This window comes from Arachis stenosperma, chromosome 5 (assembly GCF_014773155.1).
Source record: "Arachis stenosperma cultivar V10309 chromosome 5, arast.V10309.gnm1.PFL2, whole genome shotgun sequence".
Taxonomy (NCBI): domain Eukaryota; kingdom Viridiplantae; phylum Streptophyta; class Magnoliopsida; order Fabales; family Fabaceae; genus Arachis; species Arachis stenosperma.
Window position 1 is genome coordinate 26,347,102 of NC_080381.1, and position 11,006 is coordinate 26,358,107.

An 11,006-nucleotide genomic window follows, 5' to 3' on the forward strand; every position below is an offset into this window, starting at 1 on the left:
TCCCTCTGTGGCAAAAGAGAGTAAGCATGAAGAGCTTCTCTCAGTTCAGAGTCAAGAAGAGCCCACACAGTCAAACTCTAAGTTTGGTGTTGTGAGGCCACAACCAAACTCTAAGTTTGGTGTTCATACCCCATATCCAAACTCTAAGTTTGGTGTTGGGACCACACTTAAATTGACCTGATCACCTTGTGGCTCCATGAGAGCCACTGTCAAGCTATTGACATTAAAGAAGCGCTTGTTGGGAGGCAACCCAATTTTATTTATCTAATTTTATTTTGTTTCTTTGTTATTTTTGTGTTTAATTAGGTACATGATCATGAGGAGTCACGAAAAAAATAAAAAAAATTAAAAACAGAGTCAAAAACAGAAGAAAAAAATTTTCACCCTGGAGGTAGCGTAGACTGGCGTTCAACGCCAGTAAGGTGCATCTGGCCGGCGTTCAACGCCAGAACAGAGCACCATTCTGGCGCTGAACGCCAGAAACAAGCAACAACCTGCCGTTAAACGCCAGGAACGTGCACAGAGAGGACAAACTGGCGCTGAACGCCAGAAACAAGCATGAAACTGGCGTTCAACGCCAGAAACATGCATTACATGGGCGTTGAACGCCCAAGACGTGCACCAATGAGCGTTTGAACGCCAGAATGATGCATGAAGGCATGTTACATGCCTATATGGTGAAGGAATGGTATTTGTTTTCACCTCAGGATCTGTGGACCCCACAGGATCCCCACTTCAGGATCTGTGGACCCCACAGGATCCCCACCTACCATATTCCCACCTTACCTTTTAATCCTAATCACACTCTCCTAATCCAAATCTCATTTCACCCTTCCCCATATCACACTTCCCAAAAACCTTCACCAATCACCTCAAGTCCTCTTCCCAATTACCCCATTCACCATTCACATCAACCTCCTCTTCCCCATAAACCCCACCTACCCTCATAAAATTCAAATTCAATTCCCCACCCATTCCCACCCAAAATGGCCGAACACTAACCCTCCCCTCTCCCTATAAATACCCTCCCATTCTTCTTCATTTTCACACAATACAAACCCCTTCTTCTCCCACATAGCCGAACCTACTTCTCTCCCTCTCTACCATATTTTCTTCTTCTTCTTCTACTATTCTTTTCTTTCTTGCTCGAGGACGAGCAAACTTTAAGTTTGGTGTGGTAAAAGCATAAGCTTTTTTTTTGTTTTTCCATTACCAATGGCACCTAAGGTCGGAGTTTCTTCAAGAAAAGGGAAAGCAAAAGCTTCCACCTCCGAGTCATGGGAGATGGAAAGATTCATCTCCAAGAGCCATCAAGACCACTTCTATGATGTTGTGGCAAAGAAGAAAGTGATCCCTGAGGTCCCTTTCAAGCTCAAAAAGAATGAGTATCCGGAGATCCGACATGAGATCCAAAGAAGAGGGTGGGAAGTCATAACCAACCCCATGCAACAAGTCGGAATATTAATGGTTCAAGAGTTCTATGCCAATGCATGGATCACTAGGAACCATGACCAAGGTATGAACCCAAGCCCAAAGAATTATCTCACAATGGTTAGGGGGAAATACTTGGATTTCAGTCCGGAAAATGTGAGGTTGGCGTTTCATTTACCTATGATGCAAGGTGATGAACACCCCTACACTAGAAGGGTCAACTTTGATCAAAGGTTGGACCAAGTCCTTAGGGACATTTGTGTGGAAGGCGCCCAATGGAGAATAGACTCCAAAGGCAAGCCAGTCCAACTAAGAAGACTGGACCTCAAGCCTGTAGCTAGAGGATGGTTGGAATTCATCCAAAGATCCATCATCCCTACAAGCAACCGATCTGAAGTTACTGTGGATCGGGCCATCATGGTTCATAGCATCATGATTGGAGAGGAATTGGAAGTTCATGAAGTCATCTCCAATGAACTCTACAAAATAGCTGACAAGCCTTCACACATGGCACGGCTAGCCTTCCCCCACCTTATATGCCATCTATGTTACTCAGCTGGAGTTATCATAGAAGGAGATGTCTCCATTGAAGAAGACAAGCCCATCACCAAGAAAAGGATGGAGCAATCAAGAGAAGTTCCTCACGGCCCTCAAGGAGAACATGAGGAAGTTCATCATCAACAAATGCCTCAAGGAATGCATTTTCCTCCCAACAACTATTGGGAGCAACTCAACACCTCCTTAGAAGATTTGAGCCATAATGTGGAACAATTAAGGGTGGAACATCATGAGCACTCCATCATTCTCCAAGAAATAAGAGAAGATCAAAGAGCAATGAGGGAGGAGCAACAAAGGCAAGGAAGGGACATAGAAGAGTTAAAGAACATCATGGGTCCTTCAAGAAGAAGACGCCACTAAAAGGTGGATTCATTCCTTGTCCTTTATTTCTTTCTGTTTTCGGTTTTTAGTATTATGTTTATCTATGTTTTGTGTCTTTATTTCATGATCATTAGTATGTAACCATGCCTTAAAGCTATGAATAAATTCCATTAATCCTTCACCTCTCTTAAAAGAAAAATGTTTTAATTCAAAAGAACAAGAAGTACATAAAATTCGAAATTATTATTGAATTTAGTTTAATTATATTGATGTGGTGACAATAATTTTTGTTTTCTGAATGAATGATTGAACAGTGCATATGTCTTTGGATATTGTTGTTTATGAGTGTTAAAATTGTTGGCTCTTGAAAGAATGATGAACAAAGAGAAATGTTATTGATGATCTGAAAAATTCATGAAATTGATTCTTGAAGCAAGAAAAAGCAGTGAAAAAAAAATGGCTAAAAAGAGTATATAGAAAAAGAAGGAGCAGTAGAAAAAGCCAATAGCCCTTAAAACCAAAAGGCAAGGGTAAAAAGGATCCAAGGCTTTGAGCATCAATGGATAGGAGGGCCCAAGGAAATAAAATCCAGGCCTAAGCGGCTAAATCAAGCTGTCCCTAACCATGTGCTTGTGTCATGAAGGTCCAAGTGAAAAGCTTGAGACTGAGTGGTTAAAGTCGTGATCCAAGGCAAAAGAGTGTGCTTAAGAGCTCTGGACACCACTAACTGGGGACTTTAGCAAAGCTAAGTCACAATCTGAAAAGGTTCACCTAGTTATGTGTCTGTGGCATTTATGTATCCGGTGGTAATACTGGAAAACAAAGTGCTTAGGGCCACAGCCAAGACTCATAAAGAAGCTGTGTTCAAGAATCAACATGCTTAACTAGGAAAGTCAATAACACTATCCGAAATTCTAAGTTCCTAGAGAAGTCAATCATTCTAAACTTCAAAGGAAAAAGTGAGATGCCAAAACTGTTCAGAAGCAAAAAGCTACAAGTCCCGCTTATTTAATTATAATTAATATTCATTGATATTTCTGACTTTATAGTATATTCTCTTCTTTCTATCCTATTTGATTTTCAGTTTCTTGGGGACAAGCAACAATTTAAGTTTGGTGTTGTGATGAGCGGATAATTTATACGCTTTTTGGCATTGTTTTTAGGTAGTTTTTAGTAAGTTTAAGCTAATTTTAGGGATGTTTTCATTAGTTTTTATGTTAAATTCACATTTTTGGACTTTACTATGAGTTTGTGTGTTTTTCTGTGATTTCAGGTAAATTCTGACTGAAATTGAGGGATCTGAGCAAAACTCTGAAAAAGGCTGACAAAAGGACTGCTGATGCTGTTGGATTCTGACCTCCCTGCACTCGAAATGGATTTTATGGAGCTACAGAACTCCAAATGGCGCGCTCTCAACGGCGTTGGAAAGTAAACATCCAGGGCTTTCCAGCAATATATAATAGTCCATACTTTATTCGAAGAATGACGACGTAACTTGGCGTTGAACGCCAAGTACATGCTCCTTTCTGAAGTTAAACGCCAGAAAAACGTCATGATCCGGAGTCGAACGCCCAAAACACATCATAACTCAAAGTTCAACTCCAAGAGAAGCCTCAGCTCGTGGATTGACCAAGCTCAGCCCAAGCATACACCAAGTGGGCCTCGGAAGTGGATTTATGCATCATTTACTTACTCATGTAAACCCTAGTAGCTAGTCTAGTATATATAGGACATTTATCTATTGTATTAGACATCTTTTGACCACTTTAAGTCTTTGAATCATTCGGTCACTTGATCATGGAGAGGGCTGGCCATTCGGCCATGCCTGAACCTCTTTTACTTATGTATTTTCAACGGTGGGGTTTCTGCACACCATAGATTAAGGGTGTGGAGCTCTGCTGTACCTCAAGTATTAATGAAGTTCTATTTTCTTTTATTCAAATCTCTCTTATTCTTATTCCAAGATATTCATTCGCACCCAAGAACATGATGAATGTGATGAGTTAGATAACCCTCATTATCATTCTCACTTATGAACGCGCGTGATTGACAACCACTTCCGTTCTACATGCAACAGAGCTTGAATGTGTATCTCTTAGATTCCCCAACAGAATCTTCGTGGTATAAGCTAGATAGATGGCGGCATTTATGAGGATCCGGAAAGTCCAACCTTGTCTGTGGTGTTCCGAGTAGGATCCTGGGAATCCGGAAAGTCTAACCTTGTCTGTGGTATTCCGAGTAGGATTCCGGTAATGAATGACTGTGACGTGCTTCAAACTTGCAAGTGCTGGGCGTTAGTGACAGACGCAAAAGAATCAAGGGATTCTATTCCAGTAGGAGCGGGAACCAACCAGTGATTAGCCGTACTGTGACAGAGTGCGTGAGCATTAGTTTTCACTGCGAGGATGGGATGTAGCCATCAACCATGGGTGATGCCTCCAGACGATTAGCCGTGCGATTGACAACCGCATAGGATCATTTTCCCGAGAGGATTGAAAGTAGCCACCGCTGATGGTGAACCCCTATACACAGCTTGCCATGGAAAGGAGTAATAAGGATTGAGTAGAAGCAGTGGGAAGGCAGACGTCCGTGAGTCATACAACACCTCCATACACTTATCTGAAATTCTCACCAATGAATCTACATAAGTATTTCTATCCCTTTTATTATTCCTTTTTATTTATTATTTATTCCAATAATCACAATTACCCTTTAATCTGTCTGACTGAGATCTACAAGGTGACCATAGCTTGCTTCATACCAACAATCTCTGTGGATTCGACCCTTACTCACGTAAGGTTTATTACTTGGACGACCCAGTACACTTGCTGGTCAGTTGAACGGAGTTGTGAATTCAACCAGTGCCATAATAGTGATTTCATACAAAGACAAACAACTTGAAAAGAATAGTGATCACAATTTCGTCCACCAACCAGCATACAGCTTCCCTCGCTCTGCGTATCATCCGGGATTTCCCTCTCATCAAGTCACCACCCACCGACAACCCGAGATAACCAGGTGACGAACATTGGCGCCATCTGTGGGGACCCCAGACGCGAACATGGAGCGACCCATCACTTCGTAGGAGCTCCGCGAAGGAGGTGGAGCCCATTTGAGCATAACGAGCTCGACAGCCCGCGCTGCCGAGCACCCGAGACCATCCGTTCAACCCAACCAAATGTACCCCAAACCCCCAAAAGGTGCCCTTTCGGGGAAACTAGAGCTGACAGCACCAAAATCATGCAGGAACTCAGGCACAGAGTACAAAACCACGAGCGGGAGTTGGCAGCGAGGGGCCAGTCCCATGAAAACACCGGCCACTCACACGGCGGCGCAAGCCGGTCCCACGCCCGCACCCGCTCCCCCTCTCGCGCCCAAGACAGCCAGGGTAGAAGCCTGACGAGGCACGAAGAAGCGCACATGCAAGTAACGTCCAAACCCACTCGGAGCAGGTCAGAAAGTCGTGGGAGGTCACAAAAGGGAGAGACCGGGAGACAAGAAGACCCCGTCATCATGGGCGCAACCCCTTTTAACCCGGCAATCCTCAAGGTCCGGCTTCCGAAAAACTTTGACAAGCCGACGGACATGAGGTATGTTGGGACCAAGGACCCCCAGGAGCATGTCACAGCCTTCGAAGCAAGGATAAATTTGGAAGGAGTAGGCGACGCCGTCAGATGCCAGGCATTTCCTGTAACGCTGGCCGAACCTGTGATCCGATGGTTCAACACGCTCCCACAAGGGTCCATCACAACCTTCGCAGACATATCCCAGAAGTTCCTAGCCCGGTTCATGACACGTATAGCCAAAGCGAAACACCCAATCAACCTATTGGGGGTCACCCAAAAACCAGGGGAGCCGACTAGAAAATTCCTAGACAGGTTTAACGATAAGTGCTTGGAGATCGACGGCCTCACGGATTCAGTTGCTAGCCTATGCCTAATGATGAGCGGATAATTTGTACGCTTTTTGGCATTGTTTTTAGTATGTTTTTAGTAGTTTGAGTTGAGTTTTTAGTATATTTTTATTAGTTTTTAGTTAAAATTCACTTTTCTGGACTTTACTTTGAGTTTGTGTGTTTTTCTGTGATTTCAGGTATTTTCTGGCTGAAATTGAGGGACCTGAGCAAAAATCTGATTCAGAGACTGAAAAGGACTGCAGATGCTGTTGGATTCTGACCTCCCTGCACTCGAAGTGGATTTTCTGGAGCTACAGAAGCCCAATTGGCGCGCTCTCAACGGCGATGGAAAGTAGACATCCTGGGCTTTCCAGCAATATATGATAGTCCATACTTTGCCCAAGATTTGATGGCCCAAACCGGCGTTCAAAGTCACCCTTAGAATTCCCAGCGTTAAACGCCGGAACTGGCACCAAAGTGGGAGTTAAACGCCCAAACTGGCACAAAAGCTGGCGTTTAACTCCAAGAAGAGTCTCTACACGAAAATGCTTCAATGCTCAGCCCAAGCACACACCAAGTGGGCCCGGAAGTGGATTTTTATGTCATTTACTTATCTCTGTACACCCTAGGCTACTAGTTCTCTATATATAGGACCTTTTACTATTGTATTTTCATCTTTTGATCATTTTAGATCTCTAGATCATCTTTGGACAGCTAGTTCTTAGATCAGATCTTGGTTCTTCTGGTTCCCTCTTTGGGACCGAAACCAATGATCACTCTTGTTCTTATGTATTTTCAACGGTGGAGTTTCTACACACCATAGATTAAGGTGTGGAGCTCTGCTGTACCTCGAGTATTAATGCATTGTTCTTCTATTCAATTCCGCTTGTTCTTGTTCCAAGATATCACTTGTTCTTCAACTTGATGAATGTGATGATCCGTGACACTCATCATCATTCTCACCTATGAACGTGTGACTGACAACCACCTCCGTTCTACCTTAGATTGGGTGAATATCTCTTGGATTCCTGATACACGATGCATGGTTGATCGCCTAACAACCGAGCGCTCGCCTGACAAACGAGCCAGCCATTCCGTGAGATCAGAGTCTTCGTGGTATAGGCAAGAACTGATGGCGGCATTCAAGAGAATCCGGAAGGTCTAACCTTGTCTGTGGTATTCTGAGTAGGATTCAATGATTGAATGACTGTGACGTGCTTCAAACTCCTGAGGGCGGGGCGTTAGTGACAGACGCAAAAGAATCACCGGATTCTATTCCGGTCCGATCGAGAACCGACAGCTGGATAGCCGTGCCGTGACAGGGTGCGTTGAACATTTCCACTGAGAGGATGGGAGGTAGCCACTGACAACGGTGAAACCCTTGCATAAGCTTGCCATGGAAAGGAGTAAGAAGGATTGGATGAAGACAGTAGGAAAGCAGAGAGACGGAAGGGACAAGCACCTTCATACGCTTATCTGAAGCTCTCACCAATGATATACATAAGTATCTCTATCTTTATCTTTATGTTTTAGTCATATATCATCTATACCCATTTGAGTCTGCCTGACTAAGATTTACAAGGTGACCATAGCTTGCTTCATAGCAACAATCTCCGTGGGATCGACCCTTACTCGCGTAAGGTTTATTACTTGGACGACCCAGTGCACTTGCTGGTTAATTGTGCAAAGTTGTGTTTATGCCATGGTATTGAGCACCAAGTTTTTGGAGCCATTACTAGGGATTATTTGAGTTGTGAAAAGTAGTGATCACAATTTCGCACACCAAGTTTTTGGCGCCGTTGCCGGGGATTGTTTCGTGTATGGACAACTGACGGTTCATCTTGTTGCTTAGATTAGGTACTTTTTTTTTTCAGAGTTCTTAAGAATGAGTTCTAGAGTTTCATGATGATCTGTTGAAATCTGGCTAGCTGAAAAGCCATGTCTAATCTTATTGGACCGAGGTTTCAACTAATCATCACAAGAGCTTGTTGATTTCTATCAATCTTGCTATTGGAGCAATGATCTGCTAAGGCTTGGCTGGCCATTGGCCATGTCTAGTGTTTTGGACCGAAGCTTTCTTTGAAAGCTTGGCTGGCTGTGAAGCCATGTCTAATTCCTGGACCGAAGTCTTAGACTAGCATTGCAATGATTCCTGGAATCCAAATTGAGAATTCTGAAACCTTCATTTTCTATTTCCATATAATTTTCGAAAAATCCAAAAAAAAAAATTTTCAAAATCATAAAAACCAAAAATATTTTATGTTTCTTGTTTGAGTCTAGTGTCTAATTTTAAGTTTGGTGTCTTGCATGCATTGTTTAATTGATCTTGGTTCTATTTTCAAGTCAATAGTACAGGGAACTGAAGATTCAGAACATGCAGCAGAGGAATTACACAGAAAAAGCTGGGCGTTCAAAACGCCCAGTGAAGAAGGACAGATTGGCATTTAAACGCCAGCCAGGGTGCCTGGTTGGGCATTTAACGCCCAAAAAGGTAGTGCATTGGGCGTTAAACGCCAGAATGTGCACCATTCTGGGCGTTTAACGCCAGGATGGCACAAGAGGGAGGATTTTGTTTTCAAATCAATTTTTTTTCAAGTTTTCAAAGTTTTTCAAAATCAATTTCTTTCCTTTTTCAAAGATACTTACTATCAATTAATGATTTGATTCAACATTTTAAGTATGTTGCCTTTTCTGTTGAGAAAGGTTTAATGTTTGAATCATATCTTTTCTTGTTAGGCAAGTCATTAATTTTTAAAAATCAAATCTTTTTAAATTGTTTTCAAATCATATCTTTTCAATCATATCTTTTTAAAAGCATAATTTTTTTTATCATATCTTTTTAATCACATCTTTTTCAAAACAGGTTTTAATCATATCTTTTTTATTTCTAATTTCAAAATCTTTTTCAAAAATCACTTGATTTCTTTCCCACTCTTGGTTTTCGAAAATCAATTAAAGTTTTTCAAAATGTTTTCAAAATCTTTCACTTAATTTTCGAAAATTTCTTCCTCTCTTTTCACATCCTTCTATTTATGGAGTACCACTCTTTCTCAATGCACAATTCGAACTCTATCTGATTAAGTTCGAATTCTTCTCCTTCTTCCTTCTAGTTTTCTTCTTCTCTGACACCTCAAGGAATCTCTATACTGTGACATAGAGGATTCTATATTTTCTTGTTCTCTTCTCTTTCATATGAGCAGGAGCAAAGACAAAGGCATTCTTGTTGAAGCTGACCCTGAACCTGAAAGGACCTTGAAGCGAAAGCTAAGAGAAGCTAAGGCACAACTCTCTGTAGAGGACCTAACAGAAATCTTCAAAGAAGAAGAAGACATGGCAGCCGAAAACAACAACAATGCAAACAATGCAAGGAAGGTGCTGGGTGACTTTACTGCACCTACTCCCGACTTCTATGGGAGAAGCATCTCTATCCCTGCCATTGGAGCAAACAACTTTGAGTTTAAGCCTCAATTAGTTTCTCTAATGCAACAGAATTGCAAGTTCCATGGACTTCCATTGGAAGATCCTCATAAGTTCTTAGCTGAATTCTTGCAAAACTGTGACACTGTCAAGACTAATGGGGTTGACCCTGAGGTCTACAGACTTATGCTATTTCCTTTTGCTGTAAGAGACAGAGCTAGGACATGGTTGGACTCACAACCTAAAGAAAGCCTGAACTCTTGGGAAAAGCTAGTCAATGCCTTCTTGGCAAAGTTCTTTCCACCTCAAAAATTGAGTAAGCTTAGAGTGGAAGTCCAAACCTTCAGACAGAAGGATGGAGAATCCCTCTATGAAGCTTGGGAAAGATACAAACAATTGATCAGAAAATGTCCTTCTGACATGCTTTCTGAATGGAGCATCATAGGTATTTTCTATGATGGTCTCTCTGAACTATCCAAGATGTCTTTGGATAGCTCTGCTGGAGGATCTCTTCATCTGAAGAAGACGCCTACAGAAGCTCAAGAACTAATTGAAATGGTTGCAAATAACCAATTCATGTATACTTCTGAAAGGAATCCTGTGAACAATGGGACAAGTCAGAAGAAAGGAGTTCTTGAGATTGATACTCTGAATGCCATATTAGCTCAGAACAAAATATTGACTCAACAAGTCAATTTGATTTCTCAAAGTCTGTCTGGAATGCAAAATGCACCAGGCAGTACCAAGGATGCTTCATCTGAAGAAGAAGCTTATGATCCTGAGAACCCTTCAATGGAAGAGGTGAATTACATAGGAGAACCCTATGGAAACACCTATAATTCTTCATGGAGAAATCATCCAAATTTCTCATGGAAGAATCAAGAGAGACCTCAACAAGGTTGCAATAACAATAATGGTGGAAGAAACAGGTTTAGCAATGGCAAGCCTTTTCCATCATCTTCTCAGCAACAGACAGAGAGTTCTAAGCAGAACACCTCTGACTTAGCAACCATGGTCTCTGATCTAATCAAAACTACTCAAAGTTTCATGACTGAAACAAGGTCCTCCATTAGGAATTTGGAGGCACAAGTGGGACAGCTGAGTAAGAAAATTACTGAACTCCCTCCTAGTACTCTTCCAAGCAATACAGAAGAAAATCCAAAAGGAGAGTGCAAGGCCATCAACATGGCCGAATTTGGAGAGGAAGGAGAGGCAGTGAACGCCACTGAGGAAGACCTCAATGGGCGTGCACTGACCTCCAATGAGTTCCCTAATGAGGAACCATGGGAATCTGAGGCTCAAAATGAGACCATAGAGATTCCATTGGACTTACTTCTGCCATTCATGAGCTCTGATGAGTATTCTTCCTCTGAAGAGGATGAGT

The 11,006-nt window shown here is 42.1% G+C and overlaps 1 non-coding gene across 1 annotated transcript; it reads right to left on the reverse strand.

The window, feature by feature from the left end:
• Positions 1-9,940: 9,940 nt before the first annotated feature.
• Positions 9,941-10,048, reverse strand: LOC130984810 (small nucleolar RNA R71). The gene has a single exon (XR_009088718.1). It is a non-coding gene; the product is annotated as a small nucleolar RNA R71 (small nucleolar RNA).
• Positions 10,049-11,006: the final 958 nt, after the last annotated feature.